The sequence below is a fragment of the Euleptes europaea genome, chromosome 3 (assembly GCF_029931775.1).
Source record: "Euleptes europaea isolate rEulEur1 chromosome 3, rEulEur1.hap1, whole genome shotgun sequence".
Classification (NCBI taxonomy): Eukaryota; Metazoa; Chordata; class Lepidosauria; order Squamata; family Sphaerodactylidae; genus Euleptes; species Euleptes europaea.
Genome location: NC_079314.1, coordinates 114617138 through 114630635, shown reverse-complemented (window position 1 = coordinate 114630635; position 13498 = coordinate 114617138). Strand labels below are relative to the sequence as shown.

The window sequence follows — 13498 nt, the reverse complement described above, 5'->3', positions numbered from 1 at the left end:
TTTTTCCTTTTGCGTCGGCACCATGAATAGGCAATTTAAAAGGTTTTTTTAAAGGCCTAAATTTTAAACAGTCAATGGATCAAACAAAGTATAATGGAACAAATATCTCCATCAAGTTTTTCGCTTACCAGATGTGAACTGTAAAGATATTGATCTCTATATTCTTTGCTTGTCTTTGTTTGCACTTTAAGAGATGCAGTGTTATAATGTAGATCTTTTTTACATGTACTGGTATCGGATTTTACATATGCTTCATAGCAGGATTTTCTAATCTACAATTTATGCAGTTAAATGTACGATATTGCCCTCAAAAAGTTTGGACCAGCTGGGCGAGGGGGCGCATATAGATGTGAAATAACATAGGGGGGAGGATCTCTCCCTGCTGGGCCCCCCACACCAAAGGGTGCCGCTGCGATACCTCTTCCCCGAGTGGCTGCGGAACATTTTCTATATGAAAGTGCTACTTAATACAAATAGCAGATCCTTACACTTTTTCTTTTTTTCTTTTTTTGCCATCAAGTCACAGCCAACTTATGGTGACCCCATAGGGTTTTCAAAGCAAGAGATGTTCAGAGGTGGTTTGCCGTTGCCTCCCTCTGTGTCTCAACCCTGGATTTCCTTGGTGGTCTCCCATCCAAATATTGACCAGGGATGACCCAGCTTAGCTTCCCAAATTTGACGAGATCCAGGTCAGAGCATTGTACTTAAGCAAGCTATAGCCCAGGCATTGGCCACTAATGCATTCCAGTGTGATCGAATGAGTAACACTGAATGGGTGGAGGAACCAAGCCAAAGATGCTATGGTTCATTCAGCACTATGAAATTGTGATTTTAAAAAAAATGAGCAGTGACTTTGTCTGCAAAGTAAAAAGCAAGAGTTAATTTCCCAACACCGTTCCCCAAGACAACATACACACACACACACACACACACACACAAACTGATAATTAACAAATGATTCACAAATGCCACGCCAGGACATGGACAGAACAGGAAGTGTTTATTTATTTAGAAAATTTATCTCCAAAGACCTGCTTACGAGTACTAAAACAAAACCAGCAAAACAGAAGCATTAAAAACAAGGCCATTAAAACACAAGAATTCTTTTTTTTTTTAATCATTAAGTGTAAAACAAAAGAGCAAATGGAAAATTGTGGGAAATGAGACTTTTGCGGAATAGAACTTACTTCAGAGAAAACGCATAGTAGGATCTTGCTTATGGGAACATGGGTCACCTTGGCTGGATAGCTCTCTATTAAATGCCACATGGACCTCGGTTTTAATTCTGCTTGCCAGAAATGATTGAGTCACAAAAAATAATACTTGTGCTGCACAAGTAAAGCTATACAAAAACCGCACCCACTATGGCCCAAATGTCTTATACAATTATATTGATCAATTCAACAATTCAATTGATCAATTCAACAATAATTATTTTCTCATAATTGAGGACTATATGGCTTTATAAAGGTCTTCCACTCATGGGAGTGTAAGAGTTGGACTCAAATTTTACTGTGGGAATGGTACATTTTGTTGTATTATGGTATTGTATTAACCTTGCATGGTTTGGGGCAGTTATGTTTTTGTACACGATGTTAGCATACAATCATATGGAATGAATACATAATAATAGACACATAATCTTTGAGCCTGTTGGTATCACGTTTATTTTTGTTGAATTGATTAATATAATTGCATAAGATCTTTGGGCCGTAGCGGCTGCGGTTTTTGTATAGAAATGATTGAGTGGCACAAATGCTCCCTAGTGTGGAAGCAGGGTCTCTCCCTTAACCTTCACACTTGAATCAAAAATTATATTTATGATGATTTACTGCCAGTCCTCTTCTCCTTGCAGTATAATTCAGAGTGCGCTTGCAAACTTTTGAGATTCGTGGCTGTCATGTAGAAAATTCATGTATGTTTTCGTCACGCAAATATATACTTCTGTTGTAGTTTTGTCATACTGACGAGACAAAGGACTGCATCTCCAGCTGCTTTGGCAGACGCTGCAAGAAGTCATTTCACTCTGGCCAGTTCTCTTCATCCATTAATGACCTTTTCCCTTATCTCTCGGCTCCAGAGCCAGACAAACGCTTAGCGACCAGTAGAGCTTGGTATTTGAAGAACTCAGTTCTGAAACTTTATTTTTCTTGCCTTATCTGCCGGAATTAGGGTTCCCCGGCCCCCCTCTCAACAGGCTGGAGATTTTGGGGGCAGGGACCACATGCGCGTGGCTGCGAGCAACACTTTCCCATCCGGTTTACTTCCGGGAGCACCGTAGTGCAACAGGATGATTTACCATTCAACCCCCCATTTGAGTGGTAAATCGTCCCTTCACAACCCAGCATAGTGTAGTGGTTAAGAGCAGTGGTTTGGAGTGGTAGAGTCTGATCTGGAGAACCGAGTTTGATCCCCCACTCCTCCACATGAGCAGCGGAGGCTAATCTGATGAACTGGATTTGTTTCTCCACTCCTGCACACGAAGCCAGCTGGGTGTCCTTGGGCTAGTCACAGCTCAGACAGAGCTCTCTCAGCCCCACCTACCTCACAGGGTGTCTGTTGTGGGGAGGGGAAGGGGAGGAGATTGTAAGCCAGTTTGATTCTCCCTTAAGTGGTAGAGAAATCCGGCAAATAAAAACCAACTCTTCTTCTTCTTCAATGGAACCTCCATGTTCTGAAGCAGTGTACCTCTGAATGCCAATTGCTCAAGGTAAACAGCAGGGCCTTGCCCTTCCCATGGGCTTCCGAGAGGTGTCCAGCAGGCCGCTGCTTCAAGTCTGATGCTGCAGGCCTGAACATGCACTCTGCGACTTTAGTAAGCTTTAGTGGCTGGTGCCTGATCCTATGGCCGTGTCCTCCTTTCAGTACCAGAGCTCTCTCGTTTTACTGTTGATTTATGAAAGTTAATAACCCCAGGCTTCTATATAAATTTACAACAATGCTCTAAGGCCATTCTCTACCCATTAAATACACCTCCAAAGCCTTTCCAAGCTTAATAGTGCCCCGTACATGTTCATCAAGGGCGGCTTCATTAAAGTCAATAGAGCCTCTGCTTTTTTCCTGTACACCGTTTCGCATTAAAGTGGAAGGCTAAATTAACCAGAACAGCAGTTTCTGAATTTCATAATGGCCAAAGACGTTGGGTATTTTTTTTCCTTTGAATGGACCAGAGGTTATTAAGTGAAAAGAAGCACACGGGTAACTATGGAACCTGTAGCCATGAGCCATTGCAAAAGGCCAGCTCAGTGCAATAATCTGAAAAGGGGATTTGAACAGTCACAATGGGCAGCTGCTGTTTTTGCACAGTGGGATTTCTGCAAGCGAGAAGGGGAGCAGCACGGGACAGGCTGCGCCTTGACGAAAATGGTTTTAACATGTTGCCTTGGAAATTATTACATGTTTCCCCCATCCTTGCTCCATGAAATTCAGGGCAAGGTACCTTGTGCAGTGGGGACAGCTGCTGCTAAAGCGATGTTTTAGTTGGGTTTTATATGCCAACTTTCTCTACCTTTTAAGGAGAATAAAACTGGCTTACAATCGCCTTCCCTCCCCCTCCCCACAACAGACACCTTGTGAGGTAGGATGGGGCTGAGAGAGTTCAGAGAGAACTTTGACTGGCCCAAGGTCACCCAGCAGGCTTCATGTGAAGGAGTGGGGCATCGAACCCGGTTCTCCAGATTAGAGTCTTTCGCTCCTAACTACTACACCACGCTGACTCTCTAAGCAGGCGGGGTGCAAAGACAACTGGTTGCAAAGGAATTCAGGACACATGAACAAAGAAGGGGCTGAGAAAAGGAGGTTCCAAAACACCCGGTAACATTCGCTGCCTGTTTGCACAGCTTTTCACAAGATCCTGCCAGGCTGTGTAACCAGCTGCAGAAAATGCATCCGGTATAACAATCTGCAGCGGCGCGAGGTTTATTGCCGCCATCTAGGCATGACAAGAGAGGGTTGCTAACAGGCCTGGTGAAAAATGTCCTCTCTCTTTAATGGAGGCTTAATGTGTGGAAATGGGCAGCAGAAGCTTTTCATGGCATGGACGTAAATAACATCACCTGGTTTATAATCTCCCATTAAGCTACTATTAAAGGGGAAGAAGAAGAAGAGGAGGAGGAGGAGGAGGAGGAGTTGGTTTTTATATGCCGACTTTCTTTACCATGTAAGAAAGAATCAAACCGGCTTACCATCACCTTCCCTTTCCCCTCCACCCTGTGAGGTGGGTGGGGTTGAGAGAACTGGGACTAGCCCGAGGTCATGCATAGGAGCAGGGAAACATATCCAGTTCAACCGGTTAGCCTCCACCGCTCCGCCGCCAACAGAGATCAGTTCCCCTGGAGAAAATGGGCACATTGGCATTGAAGTCCCTCCCCTCCCCAAACCCAGCCCTCCTCAGGCTCTGCCCCAAAACCTCCCGCTGGTGGCGAAGAGGAACCTGGCAACCCTAAGAAGACTCCTTGAATTTTGATTCCCCCCCCCCAAAAAAAATGTGGCCACTTATTCAGTCTCTAAAGTCATCTAATAGGAGGCCCTCTCCCAACCCTAGAGATCTCCAAGAGACGGAGGGGAGGAGTCATTCATCAGCCGTAGTCATCTCTGAATCTTGATCCCGAGCGAAAACACTGGTTTGATAGCCCCACTCCTCCTCACAAACGGCACAATCAACCTGGAAACAAGATGAGACGTTCTTGGATTTGAGCTTTCTTATCTGGCTCTACATTTTCCACTCCATTAAATACTTTGTAAACCTGAATAAAAGCTTCAGCTCCCCTTTCCCCATCGTCATTCTCGACTCTGTGGAATACACATTTAGCTCCATAAAGCCTGTCTGTAAAGCATTTCCATTAAAACCTGGACTATAATAGAACATTTATATTTCCCTTTCAGTGACAACGGGGGGGGGGAGGAGAGGTGGGGTTCCCCCCACCTTCTAGTTATTTATTTGTATGCTTATTTCTGCTTTTATTTCAGTTGCTGGAGGATGCCTTTTTAGTACTGAATTATTTTAATTGAACATTCCATAGTTATGTACCTAGCAGAGGGGGGAAAACGTCTTTTTTCTTGTTTTATTACAAAAGAGGCAACAGGAGGGGGAAATAAGACTTCTGGTTTAATGACATAAAAAAAGCCGTGATTAATAAGGCCGTAGGGCTAAAACTTAAATGTTTTATAGTGTTTGTAGTTGCTGGGGACCAGGAGTGGGTGCCTAGGTCCCTCCTTCAGATATCACAGAGAGAATTAGGGTTGCCAACCCCGGGTTGGGGAATTCATGTAGATTTGGGGGGTAGAGCCTGGAGAGGACAGGTTTTGAGGAGGGAGGGAATAGGGTTGCCAACCACCAGGTGCTTATGGTGCTTATGGTGAAGCAACCTGTAAAATCAGTTTTGAGTTGATTGTAGCAACCTGAAAAATTACTTTGTAGTTTATGGTTAATTTGTTCTTACCTGTTTCCTATAATTTGGCATTTTGTATGATTGGAAATATACAATATCCTTGGACGCTTCTGTATTCACATATGCATGTTCTATATATGTTTTTCAGCAACTATATATGGTAAACCATTACTTATAAAGAGCCCTCGTGCTGTTGTTATTGTTATAGACAAACTCTTCAGCATAGGTTATTGTTCAGCTAGAACTACCAGGTGCTAGCTGGAGATCTCCTGCTATTACACTTGATCTCCAGCCAATAGAGATCAGTTCACCGGAAGAAAATGGCCACTTTGGCAAATGGACTTTATGGCATTGAAGTCCCTCCCCAAACCCCGCCCTCTTCAGGTTCTTCCCCCAAAACCTCCCGCCAGTGGTGAAGAGGGACCTGGCAACCCTACCTCCAGTGGGAAATGATCTCTGGTCTGGAGATCAGTTGTAATTCTGGCTCCAGCCCCTCAACTGGAGGTTGGCAACCCTACTGAGAGAGCAGAGAAAGTGATGCTCTTTCTGCCCCCCTACAATCATTTTGTAATACAAAAAATCTGCCTTACCACTGCCCTTAGAGGAAAGAAAGTCAGACTCTTGCTGAAGCAACGCTTACTTCCCAGAACATTTTGGTTTCTTCTTCTAAGCCAGTGGTTCTCAACCTTTTTTTGCTCCAGTCCCCCCTTCCACCATTGTTCAGAATCTAATTCCCCCCTTCCCAAGATAGTCTAACTCAAAAAACCCAAACTACAATTTTACAGATTGTACATAATCTATAGGAGGTCACGTCGCACTTTGCTGAATAGTGGCCCCAATTCCCTCCCTGGAACCCTAAAATCCCCCCCGGGGGGGGGGGAATTCCCCCTTGTTGAGAACCCACGTTCTAAGCAATGGATTCTGCTTCCAAATACGTCCTGCTAAGCTTTCAACAGCGTTCATTTAGGAAGCTCAGAGACAAATACAATGCCCATAACTGTTTTCCCCAACTGTAAATTTATAATTTTAATTTTGCATACCCAGTGAAGGCTTTCCCTGCAGAATCATTACAATTTTTTTGTTATGAAAACCTTAACTAAGCATTAAAAGGTAAAGCTTTGATTTTAAGTTTTTTTTAAAGAAAAAAATCCCCTCAGGCAGTAAAAATAGGTTCTTTGGTCTTCGGGCCTGGAGGGAGAAAAAGATTAATATTGCCCATGGCTACGGTAACTGTGTGTGTGTTTTTTTTTTAAAGAACTATCAGATGGCAGTGCATAAAAATGAAAACCATCACGGAATAAAATCAAGAAAAGCATATTATATCTTTCATGATTTTCTCACTGGTCTTCAGATACATCATATGGTTGTTATTTTTGCCAGTTGCTCTGACGTTATAATTTATTTTATTTACTCTAATCAACCCTATTTGGTTAATTAATTTTTCAGCAATTTTTTCTGAGCTTGCCTGGAACATTAACTTTCGTTTCTGTTTTTTTTAAAAAAAAAAAACAGCCGCTGAAAATTGTGTCATTATATTACAGCTTCTATGTTCCATGTCAAACGTTTCCACATTATATTGGCCCTATAAATTATTAGGAGCTTCACTGGGGCAAATTTTCTCATCTCCATCCATGCCATGTTTTGTTTTTCTTTCAGCTGACTCTCAACTGTTCTCGATCATCTGAGGGCAATAAGCATATTCGGTCCTCATAAGGATGCACTGGGGGAGGGAGGTTGTATTTCCAAATTCATATTTCCGATATTCCTAAGGACTCCCCTAAGCCTGCAGAAACCCCAACTTTGTATGTGATTGGAGGGCTTTATTTTTAGAAGACAAAAAGAAGAGTTGTCGTTTTTAATATCCCATTGTTCTCTATCGTAGGGAGTCTCAAAGTGCCTTCCCCCTCCCATAACAGATAGCTTGTGAGGTAGGTGAGTCTGAGAGAATTCAGAGAGAACTGTGACTAGCCCAAGGTCACCCAGCAGGCTTCATGAGGAGGAGCGGGGAATCGAACCTGGTTCTCCAGATGAGAGCCAGCCACTCTTAACCACTACACCACACTGGCTGTCTTTTCTCTGCAGAGGCCCCTTTGTGGTGGTGATTTGACCATGAAGCATGTATGTTTATTTATACGCTGCCTTTCTCCCCAATTGGGATCCAAAGCAGCTTAGAACACCTTTCTCCCCTCTTCCAGTTATTCTCACAACAGTCCTGTGAGGTAGGTTAAGCTGAAGAAGAGAGTAGAGGGGTCAGGTCTCCCACATCCCGCTGGCTGTTCCCATCGCCACCCAGCTGGACAGCAAGAGAAGAATGGGGGAAAATGCTCCTTTTAAGCCTGGTAACATCCCCACCCCCTCCCCTGCCGATGGCTAAGAGGGGCCAAGCAACCCAAAGGCATAGCAAGATTGGGGATGTTTCACAAACTATTCTACAGGCTTGGCAGGTTCCATGCATAGAATCATAGAGTTGGAGGGGACCACCAGGGTCATCTAGTCCAACCCCCTGCACAATGCAGGAAGTTCACAACTACCTCCCACACACCCAGTGACCTCTAATCCATGCCCAGAAGATGGCCAAGATGCATCCCACTTTGTTAGCAGGGACGGTCCCTCCCCTCGCCAAACCTCCTCCGTCTCCACCCCCAAAATCTCCAGGTATTTCTCAACCTGGAGCTGGCAACCCTATGCCATGCCCAGTGAGCATGTGCTGGACTAGATGACCTTAGATGGAAAATTTGTGGGTATTGCTAAGGGGAGGAGAATAGGAGGCAGATGGATCTGGGGCCTGAGACATCATCCGCTGGGAGATACTCCTGAAATCAACAGACAGAGAAGTGCATGTTTGTTTAAATGGAGATTGTGCAAGAGAGCTTGTTAGTACGTGGCCCCAGGCCAACCAGCCAGAGGGTGCCTGGCGGATGTTCTGAATGAGTTTCCAAAATGTTTACGGCCAGCCTCGGCATCATTTGCTGCTACTACTAGGAGAATCTGCTTGCTCCGGGCCTGCCAGCATTTACTCCATCTGCCAGGGATGTCCATGAGAGTCTAGTTGCCATAATCATCATCAGAAGAAGAGGAGGAGGAGGAGGAGTTGGTTTTTCATAGAATCATAGAGTTGGAAGGCACCGCCAGGGCCATCTAGTCCAATTTCCTGCACAATGCAGGAAATTCACAACTACCTCCTCCCCACACAACCCAGTGACCCCTACTCCATGCCCAGAAGATGGCCAAGATGTCCTCCCTCTCATCAACTGCCTAAGGTCATCGAATCAGCATTGCTGACAGATGGCCATCTAGCCTCTGCTTTAAAACCTCCAGAGAAGGAGAGCTCACCACCTCCCGAGGAAGCCTGTTCCACTGAGAAACTGCTCTGTTAGAAAATTCTTCCTCATGTCTAGACGGAAACGCTTTTGATTTAATTTTAACCCGTTGATTCTGGTCCAACCTTCTGGGGCAACAGAAAACAACTCAGCATCATCCTCTGTATGACAGCCCTATATCACCTCTCAGTATCACCCACAATTTTACCTGCTGACTTTCTCTACCGCTTAAGGAAGAATCAAACTGGCTTACAATCACCTTCCCCTCCCCACAACCTCCCCTGTGAGGTAGGTGGGGCTGAGAGGCTGTGACTAACCCAAGGTCAGCCAGCTGGCTTTGTGTGTAGGAGTGGGGGAACCAATCCAGTTCACCAGATTTGCCTCCGCCGCTCATGTGGAGGAGTGGGGATTGGGGAATCGAACCCGGTTCTCCAGATCAGAGTCCGCCGCTCCAAACCACCTCTCTTAACCACTACACCATGCTGGCTCTCATTAGAGGTATCACCCCAGCATTGGGCTTGAACCCACGGACTTCCGAGTAGCTCCACTCCTCCTCCTGTATCTGATCTAGTGATAGAAAAGAGCAAGAGTCCAGTAGCACCTTAAAGACTAACAGCATTTCTGGCAGGGTATGAGCTTTTGTGAATCACAGCTCGCTTCTGAAGGAGTGGGCTGTGACTCACGAAAGCTCATCCCCTGCCAGACGTTTTGTTGTCCTTAAGGTGCTACTGGACTCTTGCTCTTTTCTCCTGCTACAGACAGACTAACACGGCTACCCATCGTGATCTAGGGATACCTGCCTCCAGGTGGGACCTGGGGATCCCCCGGAATTATAGTGCATCTCCAGATTATTAATTGCCTTGGAGAAAATGGATGCTTTGGAGGGTGGACTCTATAGCAGTGTTCCCCACTGAGGCCCCTGTCCTCCCCAGGCTCCATCCACAAATCTCCAGGACTTTCCCAACCAGGCTCTGGCAACCCTAATCTGATCTGCGCAACATCAATAAAAACACCTGTTGTCTGTTTTGCTACAATTAATTCACTTGATCTCCCGTCTTAAATGTGACTCGCAGCTTGAATTTTTGTCCAGCTTGTCTGTTCAAAAATCTGTTTGCACGGGTAAAATATCTGTGCTGTCCTTGGGATGCAGTTAAATGATTTATGAATTGTTCATTATGTTATCCTTAGCACAGAAAGGTTGTCTTTGTTAGGGGAAAGGCATTTGAATTTAGAACGCAATTGTTGGAAACACAGACCATTTCTATAGAAAATTTAGGGTGCTTCGGAGGAGAAGCATCACAAAAATTGAAGCCTGACATCCTTTAAAAGCTTCTCTCTCTCTCTCTCTCTCTCTCTCTCTGTCTCTCTCTGTCTCTCTCTCTCTCTCTCCCACCCCTCCCTCCCTTTCTCTCTCTCTCTCTCCCCCTCTTTCATTCGCAAGGGCACAATACGCATCTCTCCAACAGGCGGTTCAAGCCTGCCGTGGTGACATTTTGTTATAGGCCAGTATTCCCACTGTGCTACGTATGATTTGCTTCTAAAAAAAGAGAAAGAAACCGAAATAGCTTTACCTGTATGACAGTTTTCCAAATGAATCTGCGTAAATGGGGTGGCTCATCCAGGGAGACGTCAGTTTTAAAATCCTTCCTGTTCTTTCTCTTACAGTTCATGATCTTTTTTGCTCCACAGCTAACATCTTAAAAAAATATATATTATTATTGGACTTGGGTGCAAGGGTTATGTCTATGTGTGAGATACAGATATTTATCATAGCAATATCTGTCCTTCGTTCCTATCTTCCTTCCACTTAGGTGGCAGAGGGGGTTAGGGTTGATAAGAACATAAGAAAGGCCATGCTGGATCAGACCAAGGCCCATCAAGTCCAGCAGTCTGTTCACACAGTGGCCAACCAGGTGCCTCCAGGAAGCCCACAAACAAGACGACTGCAGCAGCATTATCCTGCCTGTGTTTCACAGCACCTAATATATTCGGCATGCTCCTCTGATCCTGGAGAGGATAGGTGTGCATCATGACTAGTATCCATTTTGACTAGTAGCTATGGATAGCCCTCTCCTCCATGAACATGTCCACTCCCCTCTTAAAGCCTTCCAAGTTGGCAGCCATCACCCTCATCCTGGGGTAGAGAGTTCCACAATTTAACTATGTGTTGTGTGAAGAAATACTTCCTTTTATCTGTTTTGAATCTCTCACCCTCCAGCTTTGGCAGATGACCCTGCGTTCTAGTTTTATGTGGGAGAAAAGCTTCTCCCTGTCCACTCTCTCCATACCATGCATAATTTGTGGACCTTTATCATGTCTCCCCTTAACTGCCTTCTTTCCAAGCTAAACAGCCCTAAGCGTTTTAACCGTTCCTCATAGGGCAGTTGCTCTAGTCCCCTGATCATTTTGGTGGCTCTGTTCAGGGGCTCTGGAAGGCTTACGCTGAACCATATTCCGGGCCCAGATGCATTTCAGATTTGCACGTTATACTTGCTGCCCGTCTGTGCTAGCACAGACATACCAACCCCAAAGAGAGCCTATTAGCACAAACCGCACGTACCAAACAGACCACAGCTATATTGCCGACTCGTCCGGGTTATTTTCTGCCATGAAGTTATCAGGTGCTCCTGTCAACTCGGGCCGTAGGCAGGGTAGACATGCTACCTCCTACACCATAGTGATTTACGAGACGCACCGTCCAGGAGTGGACTGTGAGTTCTAAGTAGTCGGAATTAATTTAAAGCTTAACAAAACTGCACACCTGAAGGAGTTTTAATAATAAGTGGCTCGTCACAAACCACAAGCGCGGGGTCTCACGGTTCACTCAATTTTGCCGGTGTCCAAAAAAAGAGATTGCTTTTCTGGGGGACCAGGGTGTTTGGTGGCACATTAAAGGACATCTAATCCATCAAGTGCTAATTAACTAAATCCTTAGAAAAAAGCACTGTAATGTAATAGGACGTTAGTTATTTACTGCGTGCCTGCTCAAAACTGGAGGGAGTCTGCCAGAAAAGGTTAGCAATGCTTTTCTATGCTTTTCCTCCTTTATTGTCGTATGTCCCAAGAGAAATGCAAGTGAAGGGAGGAAAAAATTCCATTTAATGTGGAAGTTGACACATGGAACCCATTTACATCTGATGTTGTGAAGGCAAGTAATAGAATTTAGGTTTGGGGAATTTTTTTTTAATAGAAATTGGACAATCCCAAAAGATTGGGATATGAGCCACAGTTAGCTTTTACTGAACTAATCTTTAGAAAAGGTACAGGCGACCTGCCAAGTCGCTGACTCTTTTGGGATGACTCAGCTGGCCAACGGTAGGCGCTTTTATATTCCCCTTTCTTTTTCTGTGCAGAGCATCTTACTATAAAAAATAAATAAATCCTAAAGCCCGCCGGTACTTTTCTGCCTGCAATTTAAACCCATTATCTGGAGTCCTATCCTCTGCTGCCAACAGGAACAGCTCCCTGCCCTCCTCCAAGTGACAGCCCTCCAAATACTTGAAAAGAGCAATCATGTCCCCCCTCAACCTCCTCTTCTCCAGACTAAACATTCCCAACTCCCTCAACCTTTCTTCATTGTTATGACGGCAGTTAATCATGAATCAGCATTGACCTTGGGTCTTTTATCCATCTTTGAGGATTGGTTCACACAAGTGTGTGTGTGGGGGGGGTATGTCTACCATGAATTGGACAATGCTGGTATGTCTACCATGCTGGTATATCTACCATGAATTGGACAAAGTAAAAAGTAAATCTTTGGAGGGGGAGGGTAATGGTATCCAACCATCCATGCATGGAGGTTTTCCCACATTCCTTTCCGTTTCGGCAACGTCTTCTGATTCCCAGAAAGACTGCAAGGGAAACGTTCCGTTAAAGGGTATCTGTAAGAAGAGAGGTGAACATTTGTGATTTGCGTCTTTAAGCACTAAACATGTATGTGGACATCACTTCATGTGGAGCATTCCTTCATGTGGATCCTAGATCTTAACATTTGTTCCTGTTGATACTTAAAATCAGGCTACTGGATGTTTCCAAACAACATGTCAACAGCTGAAAGAGTACAGAAACACAAGAAAACTCCACGTTGCGTGGACAGAGTGTCAGAAAGTGCTCGATTCCTTGACTTGAAGCATGATTTATGCCCTATAGCGGCACTTGTTTAGGCATTTCCAAAGATGAACTCCCCCGATCACATTCCACTGTTTTTGCTGGAGAAATTTTGTGATTGATGATTGTGTGTTGTTACCACACACCCACAAACATGTGAACATGCATTCAAATTAACAGGGGGAATTAGCTTACGTGTTCGTGCAGGGCACAGCAAACCGGGATCATTTACCTAAAGAGGTGGCTTTGAGTAGCAAGTCTTTAGTAGGAAAAAGATGGCAGAGATCTGATTTGAAAGGAATACAGAATTTATTGAGGGATTCGGTACAATTGTGTGTGTGTGTGTGTGTGTGTGTGTGTAAATTATCCTAAGCAAATACTAAACCAAAGCACAGACTCATTCCTTATCCCAATTAATATAGCAGCAACTTCCAAATGTTCAGCAGAGCTGCTCCAATTTGGAGTAGGAGTTAATCTGAGCTAAAGGTGTGCAAAACGGGGGAATAGTGGTTTGGAAAATAGGCGCGGGGAATAGATCAGGGGGAGATAGGGTTGACAGGTCCCTCTTCACCACTGGCGGGAGGTTTTGGGGGCAGAGGCTGAGGAATGTGGGGTTTGGTGAGGGGCGGGACTTCAATGCCCTAGAGTCCAATGGCCAAAGCGGCCATTTTCTCCAGGTGA

At 44.8% G+C, this 13498-nt stretch overlaps 1 protein-coding gene across 19 annotated transcripts in view; it reads left to right on the top strand.

Annotated features, from left to right (window-relative positions):
- Positions 1-13498, top strand: part of CELF2 (CUGBP Elav-like family member 2) — a 393828-nt gene that overhangs the window by 358482 nt on the left and 21848 nt on the right. The window lies entirely within an intron of this gene.